Below are 17,393 nucleotides of genomic sequence, written 5' to 3'. Positions count from 1 at the left end.
TTGCCGCATTCAAAGTCTCAAAAAAATTACTTTTAAGGGAACCACAGAGTTTCATTTGAGACATGTTCTTTTAAGCACTGCAGCTAGTGTTTCCCCAGTGACACTGTTGTTGCTAGAGGAATGTCAGCCTCTTCTGTTGGCCATAAGCCAGTGCTGGAGATGAGCCAGGCCCAGAGGCAGGCAGCTATAGAAGTCAGTATGATATTCAGCCTAATGCAATGAGCCTTGCCAGGACCTCAGCTGTCACCTCTCAAGTTTACCTTGCATGCCCTGGTGTGTCCCCCTACTACTAAAATGCTGTAAGATACTCTGCAAGGGAAGGTTGTTCCTCACCCTAGCAAGAACAAGCACTCTCACAAGCCTACATTTTTTATTTCAAATGAAAAAGCATAAGACCAAAACAGATAAAGAAGTCACAAATATGACCCTGACAACCACTCATGGTATGAGATTAGTGTATATCTATTTTCATACACACTGGCACACTGATCATCACTCAATAAACCCCCACAACAGCACTGCAGATGTACAAGAAGTGATCCTTCAAAGATATTACACACACCTAATTTGTACAGGTGATTTAAACCTGGCGGGACTGACTACACTTTGACACTTGTATGGGTCCATGTACATCATGCAGTTTAACGGGTAGGAGGGACCTATATTGGGTACCTTATAAGAATGAAGGACAATTAGCACTTAGAACTTAGAGAGGTATACATTTAAGATTGCTTTGGTTCTAGTAACCAGATCAGCAGCTAGCATTCACCGCACAGGAGCCTTCTGAAAGCATCTGATTGCTTACATGTTCTTTTGCAAACTGTATGTCTATAAATTCCTGACCCCTAAATTCCTCATACATGTACAAACATTTTTAAAACTGCATCATGTTTGCTATCAGCTCTGTTGTGTTCAGCCATCTTTCATCTGTTGTCTTCACAAACCCCCACCCATTCAATGGAACATTTTATAGACTGCCTCCAAAGGCCTTACCTAAAAAAAATCCAGGTACAGTATTTAAAATAAAAATATCCCCCTTGTTTTACAAATACTGCTGCAGATTAAGAGAACACATTTTAATGCTTTTTGGACATTTTTATTTCATGATATTCTGGGCCCTTTAACTGTGCAAATTATTGTGTGATATTATCCATTGGGCTACCCAATATATGTAAATATGTTATCAAAATATATATAACATCTGTACACATCATACAGCACCTGGAATTTCAATAAAACAAATAGTTAATAACAATGGAGATTAGTTCATAAACTATCGGGTCATGTGGCCAGCCATACCCCCATACCAAGTTAAATATTTGATGTGACTAACCATTTAGTTGGAAAAGTAGTACTGCAGTTATTTCTGCACCATTTGCATGACGATCTAAAGCTGGTCATCCATGGGTAGATAATGGTTGCCAACTGTGCAACGTATTGGCCCATGTATGAGATAGTCATGCTCAACCGATATCTGGCCAAAAATCAACCAGATATGTATCCCTGTTGATATCTAATGGGTTTATTTAATGTTTAAATGATTTTCTAGTATACTTAGGGTCAGGGCACACAGGCAGATTCAGGGAGATTAGTCGCCCCGCGACAAATCTCCTCTTCTTCAGGGTGACTAATCTCCCCGAACTGCCTACCTGCCGGCTAAAATTTAAATCGCCGGCGGGATGGCACTCGGCGTGATTCGGTTTCCGACTAATCTCCCTGAATCTGCCTGTGTGCCCTGACTCTAAAGGTATGAAGATCCAAATTACAGAAAGATCAATTATCCAAAAAAAAAAAACAGGTCCCAAGCAATCTGGATAACAGTTTAAGAAGAAGGGTTGAAATTGCTGTGGACTTGGTTCCTGCTCTTGTGTATGAGGGAAAACTGACAGCTAGTCCAACCAGATATATATTGGGCAGATTTAAAAATATTGTCAGACGAAGACAGCATTGGCCCATTGAAATGGTCCTCTGCCAATGAGTCTGCATAGGCCCCTATGATAATCCACTCATTGTCCCTGGGGATAAATGATTGTATCAGGCTGATTTGGCCCACATCAATAAAAGATGCCCAAACATGGCAGCCTCACCAAACAGATGTTTTTGTGTATGGCCATATTTAAGGACTGAGCAGCTAGCACTCACAACTACAGACTCAAGCCCACAGAGATAACATAGATAGACAAAGATATACTATAAGACTGCATTCATTTACCTTGAGTTTAGTTTTAGAGTTAACATTTCCTAAAACAACAAAACAATTAAAGCAATTGCCTTGAAATATTACTAGGGATGCACCGAATCCACTATTTTGAGTCGGCTGAACCCCCGAATCCTTCGTGAAAGATTAGTCCGAATACCGAATCCGAACCCTAATTTGCATATGCAAATTAGTGATGGGAAGGGGAAAACATTTTTTACTTCCTTGTTTTCTGACAAAAAGTCACGCGATTTCCCTCCCCGCCCCTGATTTGCATATGCAAATTCGGATTCGGTTCGGCTGGGCACAAGGATTCGGACGAAACCGAATCCTGCTGAAAAATGCTGAATCTGGCCGAATCTCAAACCGAATCCTGGATTTGGTGCATCCCTAAATATTACACCTCTGAAGATCCACCAAAGCTTGAACTAAAGTTAAAAAAACATAGATATAGCAATTTACAAATGTACCTTTAAGAATGACTGACTCTACTAGAGTTACGAAACAGTTCCCTCCTGCTGTGATGCACGCAAAGGAGAACAGAGAACATAAACAATGCAAGCCGGCTCACGTGATTTTTGTGTGCAGCTGTTTTCTTCTGTACAGACGTTAGAAGGTGAGGGAGTAAAGGTGATTTGGTTCACAGTTTTATTCGTTAGCGCTTTCAGGCTATTTGTTCCTCAAGGGAAACAAGTTTTTGTGATGAGCCTGACACTGACTTTCTTCCATGGAGCATTAACGTTTATGATTCAGGGAATATAAATCATAACAAAGAGACTTTGCAGGAATAATTTCCTTTATTGCGCATATAGAATATTACTGTTTCTGCCATCAGAAATTAACTATAAAAGGGTCCTGAGAAGACAGATTCAGCCCTCCTGTGCCACCTCCATGTGTAATACAGTGACAGGCAGATATCACTACAAAAGACTAGTGCACAGCAGCACTACCAACAGTTTCTCACAAAATCAACAACCATTATTAATCATTATTATTATTTCCAAAAATCCCAACATCAAAGGTAGACAGCTGGGCACAAACCTTAACCCATAAGGGGAGATTAAGTTAGATTTAGAACCTGCCACTTATCAGGAGTTGCTGAACTATAACTCACACATTCCCAAAAGTGCACAGCACTACCGACAGTTTCCTACAAAATCAATAACCATTATTAATCATTAATATTCCCAAAAATCCCAACGTCAAAGGTGGACAATGCCATTAGGGTAGATTAAGTTAGCTTTAGAACCTGGCAGTTAGCAGCAGCTGCTGAACTATAACTCACAGCTTCCCAAAAGCTGTCATGGGAGTTGTAGTTCAGCAACTGCCAAAAGAGAGACAAAATCCTTAAGCCATTAAATACCGACCTTCTGTTAAGTACAGCATTCCATCTAACATATGTATACATCAATTCTAAGCTGAGTAAATGTATGCAATTAATGATCTACTCTAATTAATGATTTCATTATCTACTCACCTAAAATGCCTGCAGGCTGCTCTTTTCACCTGGACAGTGATCCACTATAGAGACCCAGAATCAAGCAGTATATTAAAGTTGCAGGCCAGGACCCAATGTGATGCTAAACTTTAGACCTGCACAATCTCCTCTACTTGAAAACAAAGACAGGAGAACACATGACTCTACAGATCCAAAACATATGACGTTGCCTCGCAGCAGCCAATGAGCGGGCCGCTAAGGGATTTTGGGAAGTGTAGTTTCTAAGGCACAGATGGTACGTCACCACCTTTGAGTGAATCCTTGATCCTGTACATAAGCAGTGTGTGTGTTGTGCTGCTTGTCTGTCAGCCCTGCGGCTCTGTTCTCTCATAGACACGGACAACCCTCGTCTCCTGTCTGGAGGCGGGAGTTATTCTTAAAGCAATATTACAACTACGAACTCTTTCATATGAACAATTAGTGAATTTACTGTGGCCAGGGACTTAAAGGACATGGACCCCTGGCAAGTAAGGGCAGATGGGACTCCATGTGGTGGGTGGTCAGCCTGCAGCACGTGCATAGGGTCTTATCAACATTCCTGGGGTTAACTTATTTGTAAACACTGGACAAATTTGCACCTGGGCAGTAACCCAATTAGAAACCAATTAGATGATTGCTTCTGTCACCTGCAGGTGGCGAACGTAAGATAATCGCTGATTGGTTGCTATGGGATACTGGCCAGGGCCAAATTTGGCCAGAGTTTATAATTGAGCCCAGTGTCGGACTGGTCCATTTGGGATACCAGGAAATATCCGGGTGGGCCCAGGTGTTAGTGGGCCTCTTGTCTATAAACATTTGGCCTATTTCATGGTCATTCCCTATTTCTTTATGGGGAAAAATGCATAATAATGGAAGAATATAGTAAGTAGATATAAAAGACGAGGAGAATAAAGAGGTTGAGGGAGGAGAGGGGGAATAATAGTTTGGAAAGTGGGCCCACGGTCCTAAGGTTTTCTGGCAGGCCCCTGGCATCAAAGTCACTGATTGAGTTTTTTTGTCACTTTTGATAATATTGGCATCAAGAATTATTTTTAGTGGCTATTACATCCAGCAACCGTTGGACTACAACTCCAGCAGCTAACAAAAGCAGAAGGGATGCTGGGAGTTGTTGGGTGTTGGTTTGTTGGGTGTTGGTTTGGGCAGTCTCTCTCTCTCTCTCTCTCTCTCTCTTTAAAAGCCGCAAAAGCTAATGGCGGGGGAGGACCTAGCACTCAGGCTGAAACCATTGCCAAGGTCAGGAGAACCTTGAACAAAGTATTTTCATACTGTGACCAGAGATAAACAGTTAGGGGCCACCCTAGCATCTTATTGGGCAGTGTATGGGGGCCCTCTGAAAGTCATCCATATTGGTGGATTTAAAAATCCCGTTGGATTGAGAACCGCATAGGTTTGCTCCGGGCCTCTATCCAACCACCTGTATTTTTCTCTTTGTGCTCCGATGGGGCCCACAATCGGATCAGCCTATTTTTGCCCAGCTTAAGGTGGGCATATTGGGTAGAGATCTGCTCGTTTGGCGACGTCGCCAAAAAAGCGGATCTCCCTATGTATGGCCGGCTTTACTCTGTACTGTCTTCATGTGATGCACATGGGCCATCCCTTCACAGGGGTATGAACCCAGTTGTATTAATTTTGGCTAGCTTATCACTTAGTATATCAGCTCCGAATTGCCGGGGACAAAAATGAATGGGAGAAAAAAGGTTCCCACAGAACCCTGCCAAAATAACTTAGGGGAGCATCTGATAGAAAAAGTGTATAACTACATCATAACTTCACCCCTGACAGATATGTGCCACAGACCTCTATAGCATAAAGCATGTTTTAAAAAGAAAAAAAAAACTTAGGGGTCAATTTACTAAAATGTGGATTTCTTTTTTTTTCACGAATCGTATATTTCTCTAAAAATTCATGCTACTTTTAATTTCTCTAAAACTCAAAAAATTCAAGATTTGTTAATTTTACACACCAACAAAAACTCTACTACAAAATTGATTCAAGTAAGAGTAGTCGAGGTTCCATAGAAGTCAATGGGAGCTGCGCTAATCATATTGGTTTTTTTTTTAATCAATTAGACTGTTTGGTTTTCTGATATTTATTAGCTAGTAATTGTCTGAAAAACTTTTTTGATCTTTTAATAATTTCAATGGCAATTGTGATTTTAGAGAAACAGAGGTTACTTGTGGTTTGTGCCTCTTACTGTTTGTGGGTCACAGGTTTGAGGACCTCCTTAAATAAACAAAAAATTTGCTCAGCATTAATTCAGTCACATACCCGGCAAGAATATGCGCAATTATTGGTGACTGCTAAATGTAGACATGTAATAATTTAGGCATTCTGTAGCACAGAATGCATCAAACTAAAACAAATACAGTGGTCATGGTGGCTGAAAGACCTGGCTACAGTTTGTTAGAAGGAGAATGCGTGGCACTGTTAGATACTGTAAATCTCCCACTAATCCAGTCATTATAAGCCGGTCATTATACCTTTAATTTCTTGAAGGTTTATCAAATGCCAAGTAACTTTACCAGTTAGGTTACTCTTTCCTAGCAGCTCTTCTTGCTGACGCAAACTGTAACTGCTCCTTTTCCTTGGAACCTACTTCTGGACACCTAATAAGCATCTTGGGTTGCTGAAGTGCCACAAAACTAAAGCCTTTACTAGGTGATATTAGGAAACTTCAATTATAGTGTTAGCTTGCCTTTAATATCTTCTTTCATTCTTCAAGGTGCCCCCAGGGAGGCCTGGAAGACCAGAAGAAGATGGCGGACTGGTGCTTACCAAACAATACTCCCAACGATTCCTTGATAATGCTGTGTATTCCTGGAGGTTTACTTGGTCCTAATAACACGAAGTGGCAGGTTTGCCGATATTAAAGGGGTGGTTCACCTTTAAGTTAACTTTTAGGTTGTTCTAGAATGGCTAATTCTGAGCAATTTTTCAGTTATCTTTCCTTTTTCTTTCTTATAGTTTTTGAATGATTTGCCTTCTTTTTCTGGCTCTTTCCAGCTTTCAAATGGGGGGTCACTGACGTCATCTAAAGAACATATGTTCTGTAAGGCTACAAATTTATCATTATGCCTACTTTTGTTCAGCCCCTCTCCTATTCATATCCCAGTCTTGTGTTCAAATCAATGCATGGTTGCTAGGGTAATTTGGACCTTAGCAAAAAGAATGCTAACATTTCAAACTGGAGAGCTACTGAATAAAAAGCTAAATAACTCAAAAACCAAGAATTATAAATTTTTTTAAATCTATTGTAGAGTGTCTCAGAATATCACTCTCTAAATCACACATAAAGTTAATTTAAAGTTGAATAATCTCTTTAAAGTTTTAAACTTTAAACTATTTTTGTTTCCTATGATGGTCACACATTGCACCAAAATATTTAACAAAAGCTTGTTCCTCTAGCACTAATCTGAAACAAAATGCAGCCAAAGGAAGGAGTTGGTGTGTTAAAGTCCTGTAAGACGTGCTGGGAGATCCTCCAGCGATCTTACCTCCTGTCGCGTCTGGGTTGCGGTGAAGCATCTGAAGCTGACGTCACAAATCTTCCAACTGATGCCAGCGTCACTGCACCAGCATCGTGACGCCAAACGTCAAGACATCCTCATTCGGCGCGAAATTCAAATTTTGGCACCGAAGATTTCCTTTAAAAAGCCTAATCTCCATTTTAACAGTGCCCAAGCTGGCTTCTGTTTTCAGATCCTGCCTAAGCTTTATTCTGTCTTTGAATTCCCGGTTTTGACTCCTGCCTGACTATTTGACTTTGATTCCTGCTGCCTGCCTTGACCCTTTTGCCTGTTCTTCGACTACGTCTTGCCTAAATCCTTGCTGGTACCTAGCGTTTGGACTTGTTACTTTATTACGCACTACTCCTTGTAGATGCCGCAGCAGAAAGCCCGGGTCCCCAAAAGGGCATCGGTGAACACCAGAATCCACAGGGATGCCCTGTGCATCCGAGTGTACCCAACATATTTCAAGATTCCAGATAATGTGAACACTACAAGTCCTAGGTTAGCCCGTTTTCAGGAAGCACAATTGTAAGGGCATTGAGGCAATTGTACCCTTAAAGGGGTTGTTCACCTTTGAGTTAACTTTTAATATGATGTAGAGCATGATATTCTGAGACAATTTGCAATTCTATAACATACTAAAAGTTAACATAATCGGTTGGTTCACTTTTAAGTTAACTTTTAGTATGTTACAGAATGGCCATTGCTTAGCAACTTTTCAATTGGTCTTCATTATTTATTTTTTACAGTTTATGAATTATTTGCCTCTTTCCAGCTTTCAAATGCAGGTCACTGACCCCATTTGATAAGCAAATGCTCTGTAAAGCTACAAATTCATTAGTATTACTGCTTTTTATTACTTATCTTTCTATTCAGGCCCTCTCCTATTCATATTCCAGTCTCTTATTCAAATTAATGAATGGTTGCTGGAGTAAGTTGGACCCTAGCAACCAGATTGTTGAAATTGCAAACTGGAGAGCTGCTGAATAAAAAGCCAAATAACTCAAAAATCAAAAATTAAAACCAATTGCAAATTGTCTCAAAATATCACAGTCTGCATGTTACTACTACCTATCGTAGATCACTTAGTGGAGGCTTATCCGATTGGGTTGAAGCTTTCTTACAACCATTGGTAGTACAACAACCAGCTTACCTTAAAGACACAGGACATCTACTTAATCTATTGAGTACTTTATCTTGGGAAAGAGGTTACCATTGGGTAACTTTTGACGTCAAGTCTCTTTATTCATCTATTCCTCACGGTAAAGGCATTCACACCAATGTGTAAATGTTGAACACCCAAATTATACATATACAATTATAAACTTTTTTCACTTTAACACTTGAATTTTTACTTACTTAATCACAAATTTTTTTGTCTAAAAATCAGTTCTTTCTCCAAAAACTCTGGAGACCACCATGGGGGCTTCCTATGTTCCCTCTTATGCCAATCTCTTTGGCAATCAGAACCCTCACCTTGATAATATTATTTGTTATGGTCTCTATATATATAACTTTATTATGATTTGGAGGAGTCCCAAATCATATCTAAAAACACTCAGCCTTCAGCCTTGTGCTTATATATGGTCATGGAGCTCCTCGGTAACTTATAATATCCTTATATTTTACAAGAGGAGGTCCATTATTCCCTGCATTTTAATGAATAAATTAATTAATGCTTTACATTGAATTGCTGCTAAGAAAAAAACACTCAGTTTTTCCATCATCAAGTTTTGTGAGCACACAGCTGAACACTTTCACCAGCTAGCACCTTCGGAGAAGGGCAATTGGAACTGTCCTTTAGACTTCCCCCCCAAAAATAGACTACACTATGACTTCTCATACTCCTTTAATACTCACTAATTTTCTTGAACATGGTTTTTTAATCGCCTAATTTACTACATTAGTTGTAAAACATTAGAGCACCTACACATGGTCGATTATCACCTTTGTCTTAAATATCCTTTTCACCTGCCTGTGGTATTTCACACCACCTGTTTGTTTTATGATGAGTCAAGAACAGTTTTAGTATGCCAGGCCTGTCTGTCGCCAGCTGGTTCTCTGAGCACTTGCAAGTTCATGTTCAGTCTTCATTGCCGTTGACCTTTGCCATAGTCTTCTGTAAGGAGTTTGTCTTTGCATTATAATTGGGCTTTAGTATCACAGTAAGGTCTTCCATTGAGCAATCTGGGGTACAGAATCCGATGTGATGCTCTTTAATATTTTGTCCTGATTTGTCATATATTTCTAAACTTTTTAAACTTCTCCAGTTATTCCTATAGTCTCTTCTGTTTCTGTTCAGACAAATTCCTTCAAACACAAAACAGCCTATTCAGCGCCGGATTTCGATGACGGACGCCCCTAGGCCGCGCGATCCGACCAGGGGGCCGTGCGGTCCTAGCGCCCACCTCCCCTTCCCAGCGTGCCGGCGAAAAAACGCCGGCGCAGCTGCCGTAATTGAATGGGGATGCACACGGGCCTATGCGGCCTTGCCGCAAATCCTGGCCTGAGCCTATTATCTGGTTCACATCAAGATGAACACCTTTCACAAGGAGTAAATAAAGGAGTTGTTCAAATTTAAGTTAACTTTTAATATGTTGTAGAATGGCTAATTATAATCAACTTTTCAATTGGGTTTTTTATAGTTTTTAAATTTCTTCTTCTTCTGACTTTTTCTTCTGATATTTTTCGAATATTGAAGTAGAAGGATTTAACGCTAATTGTTCGATCGAACAAACCAACGAAAAATCGTTCGATCGAATGATTAAATCCTTCGAATCGTTCGATTCGAAGGATTTTAATCCATCGATCGAAGGATTTTTGTTCGACCAAAAAAAGATTGCTAAGCCTATGGGGACCTTCCCCATAGGCTAACATTGACTTTGGTAGCTTTTAGGTAGCGATCTAGGGGGTCGAAGTTTTTTCTTAAAGAGACAGTACTTTGACTATCGAATGGTCGAATAGTCGAACGATTTTTAGTTCGAATCGTTCGATTCGAAGTCGTAGTCGAAGGTCGAAGTAGCCCATTCGATGGTCGAAGTAGCCAAAAAAAACACTCAGAAATTCTACGTTTTTTTCCCTCTATTACTTCACTCGAGCTAAGTAAATGGGCCCCTTATTGTTATTGCTACTTTTTATTTATCTTGTTATTGATCTTATCTTTCTATTCAGACCCTCTCCTATTCATATTCCAGTCTCTTATTCAAATCAATGCATGGTTGCTAGGGTAATTTGGATTGCTGAATAAATAGAAATATAACTTAAAAGCCACAAATAATAAAAAAGGATAACCAATTGAAATTGTCTCAGAATATCATGTCTACCTCATATTAAAAGCTCATTTAAAGGTGAACAATCAAATGCACTCTTGGAGCAGGACTAAGTTCAAACATGCACCCATTAGACATGCTTTTGCTTTGTAACAGCTGTAACATACTCACCATTCGCATATCCTGGTTTGGGAGCTCACTGCCCAGAACCCATCACTTCAGATATAAACACGCAGTACAATGGTATCCATGCACAGAAATATATACAATAGTTCTCGCATACCAGCACCTTGCAACTGCCTTGTGAAGTATGGTAAAAACACACACATATTTATATATAAATATATGTTAATATGTGTGTTATATACATATTTATTGATAAAACAAAATAAATAATTATAATAATTTAATTTAAAATAATAATATATAATATTGATAATAATAACATTACTTTTATCCACTATAACATAGGGTGGTACACATCTGTTTGCTTTGCAGTTTTTGGTTATTATATAACTATAGGTATAGGATCTGTTATTCGGAAACCTGTTATACAGAAAGCTCCAAATTACATGAAGCTTGTCTTCCATAGACCTCATTTAACATTTTAAAACATATTTCCTTTTTTCTGTAATCATAAAACCGTACCTTGTACTTCATCTCAACTAAGATATAATTAATCCTTATTGGCGGCAAAACAATCATATTGTGTTTATTTAATGTTTACATTATTTTTAGCAGACTTAAGGTATAAAATGTCAAATTATGGAATGATCCCTTATCCGGAAAACCCTGGTTCTGGATAACAGGTTCCATACTGGAATTGCTTAGACTACTGCTTATATTAAAGGTTTATTTCCTGAACGGCACATATCTTTGTCAAACTTTTGTCTAGGCCTTTGAATAGTTACACTTTTATAGCGCTTCTGACTGGGGTTAGGGCAAATGTGAGAGCCTTCCGTGATGTTTCTACGCTGCTTTCATTTTACTAAAGTTTAGTAACATAGAAGCAGTGTAGAAACATCACGGAAATCTCTCACATTTGCCCTACCCCAGTCAGAAGCGCCATAAAAGTGTAACTATTTATGTGTTTAGTGTCTGGAGAAGGTTACAGTTACAATGCAAATTAGTAAACTGGTTGACAAAAAATAACACTGTGTTAAGTAAGCTTCATTCTTCTTCTTTTTTTTTTTTAAAGGTAAAGTTTTATTGCTTTTACAAAACCAAAACAACAATGTCATTACTGTTTTTAGCAATACTGCATGCAGATGATGTCAGGTCAAACATAGGTTTTAAGTAGCCATATAGTTCTATCACAAAATAAAGTAGTTATCATTATGCAAGTAGTAATAGGTAGCATTGTATAGCGGTTCACAACAATTCTAAAGGGGCCAGTTATTCATCAAGGGAATCTTGGTCACACCAGTCCCCCCAAATTTTATCAAACTTGTCATGTGCCCCTCTAGTTTCATAAGTTAGTTTTACTAGGGGAAGAGCTCCATCTACTAGGTTTCTCCAAAAGGCCACAGAGGGGTGAGATCTTCCCATCCAGTGCATGACCACCGTTTTTTATAGCATGGAACATGAGAGTTCACAATCAAATCCTGGCTGCAGTAGTGGGTAATATCTCGTCTATTATTCCCAGCAAGTAGACTGCTGGGTCCACTATCTGTGGCGTGCCCAGTTCGTCTGCAAGGGTCTTCACTTTCGACCAGAATTCCTGCACTGGAGGGCAGGAACAAGCCATGTGGATAAAATCTGCCCCAGAGGATTTGCATTGTGGACAGCAGTCATCTTGCCTCTTGCCAAATTTCTTTAGCTTGAGAGGTGTTCTATAGTTTTGGCGGATGAATTTGTATTAAGGTTCATTCTTCTTATGACGAAATCCTCTCTGTATAGATGTAACTTCAAATAATATGACAAAAGTGAAGTAAAGGATCATTTTCATCAGCAAGGTAGCCAAACCGGTTGTACATGGTATAGGAAATCTCTACTTAGCTGTTCAGTTATTGTGCAACTCAGCTCTTTGTTCCACTATTAAAAACATGTTTACCCTGTGTCATATGCTGTAGGCTTTCAGCCCTTTGACTGCTGAAGAATCCAAAACTTTTGTTTCATTGGTAGAACCTGTCATGCACATGTCGTTCTCTACAACTCAGTGAAAGGCTAAGGAGCAAACACTTGATAATAATGCAAAGAGTGTTAGGCAGGTGGGAACAGAGCTGGGCCGCCAGGGCCCACTGTGTTTGACACACTTTTGCTCTTTATTCACTTATCAAATGCACCATATTGTAGGTCAACTCTAGTTTTTTATATTTTAATCATATATTAATAATAAAACATTATATCAATGATATTATACCAAACAGCAGAGGTGTTATTTCAGTGCTCTATAAATCCATGGCTCCTCCCCCTAATGCGTTTCACACCACGGGATTCTTCATCAGAGGCCTCCTGGACCTGCACAATTAATCCACACTGTTAGCTATGTTCTATAATAATTGTAAATAGCAATAATAAACTGTTAATTAACACCTCGTGCTTGCCTTTTTTTAGGTTAAAAGACTTCTAACCCTATGGGATGGTACAATAAATTCAGCATATATAATAAAGCATTTCTAACTATATTTTATTTACTTATTTAAAGCTCTAGTGTTTCCTTTTCAATATGACCGTTCTTCACATGCTAAAATTTAATTTGTTGGTATTTTATATGCAGGTCCTCAGTTATAGAAGGGAAGCTGTTTCCTTTTTCTTGTGTGGAAGTACTCTGCTGGCTGTTCAGTCACTTCACCAGACACAGAGATGGCACGCACTGAGCAAAAAATGACCCCAGGTAAATTTTTAAAAAATGATGACAAAACAGAAAAGTGTCAGGTTTCTAGTGGAACATTAAGGAATGAAGCATGGTGGATATTTTCCAATTTAATTTTATGATTTACAGCAAATATTTCTGATTTGATTCTGCTTTAGTAAATGAAGTAAATTCAGCACATTTTAGAGAGCTATTGTAAAGATAAGGAGTTCGTATCCTTGCTCTACATATATTGCTAGGTAAACAGTCCATAGTAAACATAGGTATGGTTACCCAGCAAATATACTTAAGAATGAATACACAGACAGCAGACAAACAAGACTAAGATTGCGTAGATTGAGTAACAAACTGAGTCTTGGTTGAAGAGATACAAAGTTTGTGCTGATCTGTTAGAAATATTAACAATATATCATAGGACAGAATTTTGGAAGAACTAAAGCTTAACTAAATATGTAGGCTAGAAATGTTTTACATTATCTCTTGGACTTCTGTACCAGTCCTAAGCAACCACAGGCCTTTAGCAGTAAAGATCAGTGTTTCCAAAGATGCCCCAGTAGCTCCCCATCTTCTTTTCTGCTGATTCACTGCACATGCTCTGTGCTGCTGTCACTTACTGAGCTTAGGGACCCACTGACAATATACAATACACATAGAATAGAAATGTCACAATATAAGGCTGATTACTAATTAATACAGATAAGTACTACATGGCAGCACAGAAACCAGTGCTAATATCAGAATTTAATAATCAGTCTTGTAGCATCAGCTTATATTACAGACAAACCTTATGAGCCCTAAATGTTCTATGCCGTTATCGGTTGTCACTGCAACAAAAATATTTCCATCTAACCAATGAATCCTATAATTAAATAACCAGACTGAACACCACAACTTGTGGAAAGGACCAGAGGTCACAGCTTTATTAAACATTTAGCATATTAAGTCCCCTCCACCAAATGCGGCCTAGTTGACATCACATGTAATTTTTTAAAAGCATCCACCAAGAAGGATCCCAGAGCCTTTTGCCCTGCTCTCCCTGATTTTTCTCAGTGTGCTCCATGATGGTCTATACCGCGTTTCTGCGCCACCCTGACTGTACGATCACAGTCTGCTAGCCGACCCTCTGGTACTTACTCTGTCGTGCCGCATTCTGCTGCTTTGAGTTCTGATGTACATTCCGCCACTCCTGCTTGTGACCTCTGTTCTCTTGAAGATCTGAACCTGTACAGCTTAAAGTGATATTGACACTTAAAAAGTACTTTTTAAAATATTAATGTACATTAAAAGTTACCTATAGGTCATGTTGATCATTTTTTTGCTGAGAGGTTTGTTTTTGTAAGCAATTGTTAGTTGAAGTTCCTAAACCTGACTTTTTTGCCAACCTGACCGTCCCACCTCAGCCTGTCAGTTAGAGATTCTAATGCTAACGGACTCCTGCTGCACAAATATGTCAGCCCTCTCATACAGGAACATGGGGCATCAGACAGGTAATGTAAAAGCATGGTACAAATACTTAATGTCAAAGTTATAAGTAGATTTCAAATGCTATATTATGATAGATGTAAAAAAGTTTAATTTCTGGTGTCAGTAAGGGGTCGGGGTGGTGGGAAAAACACAAAATAAAAGGTTATCTGGCCCCTTCCTCCCCACTACCTCACTTTTAAAGTTTTTATCTCCTCCCCTCTCATACCTGACCTGAGCCAATCGGAGGGAGTTCAAAACAACCAACTAGAGAGATCCCACCTCCTCCCACTGGCAGTCAGCAACACCTAGCCCCAAGAACAATAGGTATCATGGGCCTCCATTTAAGGAATTGCAGCCGTCTTTTTCTGCTTGATAATTTGCAACAACCCCTAAATTTAGCTTCTCAACAGCTACTCAAAGCCCACTGAGAATGTTAGTGTCACAGACACTTTCCAAGTTGGTGACAAGTTTGAAGACCTGGATCATTGCTGCTATTGAGAAGCTTTAGGCTGGTGCAATAAATTAATTATATAAAATATGGCATTCTTCATATTAATTTTTAGGGTTTAGTTCTCCTTTATACTAACACTATTGCCTAGGTCAGCATTCGGGGTTAGAGGTTTCTTCAGATCTCGACTACAAAAGACAGCCTCAACTTTTGGTAAGTAGCTTCACCTCGGAACCATGAGTGGGTGCCAGGAATTTGATCATCGCTTGATTATTGGGAACCTAAGGTCATGCAGCAAAGTTTGTGGGCCTCTCTGATTGTGCTGAATTGATGCTGAACTGGCTATTCTTGACGTGGCAGCAGTTGGAACTGGACAATGCAAGGCCAAGGCAAGGCAAGCCAAGCACCTGGTCGAACATCCCCTGAACAATTGAGTGCACAACTCACACACCATCACTGGGAGACAGGCTATAACTAGAGCCAAACAGAAGAGGTATGTTCCCAGCGCCCCCCACAGTTGCACCCTAGGCATGTGCCTCTTCCTACCCCTTCTTCCGGCTAGGGTTACCACCTTTCTTGTTTGGGGAAAACAGACAAGGGGGAAGGGCAGTTGACGTTGGTGGCAGGCCGATGATGTCGGGGAAGGAGCTGATGACGTGCAGATCAGCGATTGGCTCGTTGCCATTTCATTAACTTCAATATCCTGTCCGGATTTCCTAATTTGGACAGGCACAGGCACTTTTCATCCGGACAGCCCTTCCAAAAACTGGGCTGTCCGGGTGAAATCAGGACAGGTGGCAACCCTAGTAACGTCTGGCCCTGCTGTGGGCCCATACAATACTGTTCGTTATTGATTCAGCCCTCTCCTGTACTTGTATTTGAGTTTCTTTAAGCCAGGGGTCCCCAACCTATTTTATCCATGAACCACACTCAAAAAAAAAGAGTTGGGGAGCAACAGAAGCATGAAAAAAGTTCTTTAGTTGCCAAATAAGGGCTGTGATTGGCTATTGGGTAGCTCCTATGCAAACTGGTAACCTACAGGAGGCTCTTTTTGGCAGTTGTGCTGGTTTTTATGCAACCAAAACTTGCCTCCAAGTCTGGAATTCAAAAATAAGCACCTGCTTTGAGGCCACTGGGAGTAACATCCATGGGGTTGGAGAGCAACATGTTGCTCGTGAGCCACTGGTTGGAGACCACTGCTTTAAGCCCTTAAATACCAAGATTTGGGAGCTGAATCTACAAGGGAAGGTCCCATAACCCAGATATATGGTAGTTAAAACTTCAATCTCAGCATATTTGGTGCTGTTTTTCATGTAAAAGCAGGAAGTTGTAGTGTTTAGGGAGCGTGTCCATATGTAGGTACAAGATATAATACTGTACATCTGTTTCAGTTCTCAGCTTATGTTCACCTGTGTAGGTAATCAGCTAGCTTATCCGTCTATAATTAAACATCTGTGTATGTGTTTAGTTAGTGCTCATAAAAGCAGGGTATTTTTGGATGGTTTATTTTCCTTTGCTTTGTGCTGCAGCTGTACCTTAATAAAAAGCAGTCACAACGTTTTGCACATAAGGTGACTGTGTGATTTCTGGCTTGAAAGAACGTGTTATAACAATAAACCCAGCAAAATAAATCTGGATTTTTACATCACTTATACGTTACTGCATTCACATACCCGCACCCACGCATTCCATGGCTCTCCTACCTGGGCCTACACCTTAAAATCAATGTTTAATATGATATAGATTATAATATTATTTATATTTACTTTATTTAGGGATACAGTAAATAAAAAAATATATAAATATCATAATTTTAAATTTCTAACCCATTTTCAAAACAACCAGTATCCCCCTCTTAGCATCTGTCTCTCATTCTCTCTTCATGCAGGAATTGGATCTCCTGCATTAAGAGAGAATGAAGAGAGCGACAGATGCTGATAGGGAGATACTGAAGAGTAACTTGATAATCTCTGAAACAGTACAGAATGTTTATTTGATTATATTTACATGTGTGGGATCCATTATCCGGAAACCCGGTATGTAGAAATTTTTGAATTATTGGAAGGCCATCTCTTATAGACCCAACAAATAATCCAAATTTTTAAAAATGATTTCCTTTTTCACTGTAACAGCATTGTACTGGATCCAAACTAAGATATAATTAATCCTTATTGGAGCTAGGACAATCTAATT

The 17,393-nt window shown here is 39.5% G+C and overlaps 1 protein-coding gene across 1 annotated transcript in view; it reads right to left on the bottom strand.

Moving 5' to 3' along the window:
• Positions 1 to 3,996, bottom strand: part of klhl24.L (kelch like family member 24 L homeolog) — a 31,526-nt gene extending 27,530 nt beyond the window's left edge. Inside the window, exon 1 of the mRNA XM_018263903.2 lies at positions 3,675 to 3,996. The gene's annotated coding sequence lies outside the window, so the exon portion shown is untranslated. The remainder of the gene's footprint in view (positions 1 to 3,674) is intronic.
• Positions 3,997 to 17,393: the final 13,397 nt, after the last annotated feature.

The sequence above is a fragment of the Xenopus laevis genome, chromosome 5L, assembly GCF_017654675.1.
Source record: "Xenopus laevis strain J_2021 chromosome 5L, Xenopus_laevis_v10.1, whole genome shotgun sequence".
NCBI classification, from domain to species: domain Eukaryota; kingdom Metazoa; phylum Chordata; class Amphibia; order Anura; family Pipidae; genus Xenopus; species Xenopus laevis.
Note: the sequence above shows the minus strand (reverse complement) of the source record. Positions and strands in the feature narration are given on the sequence as shown.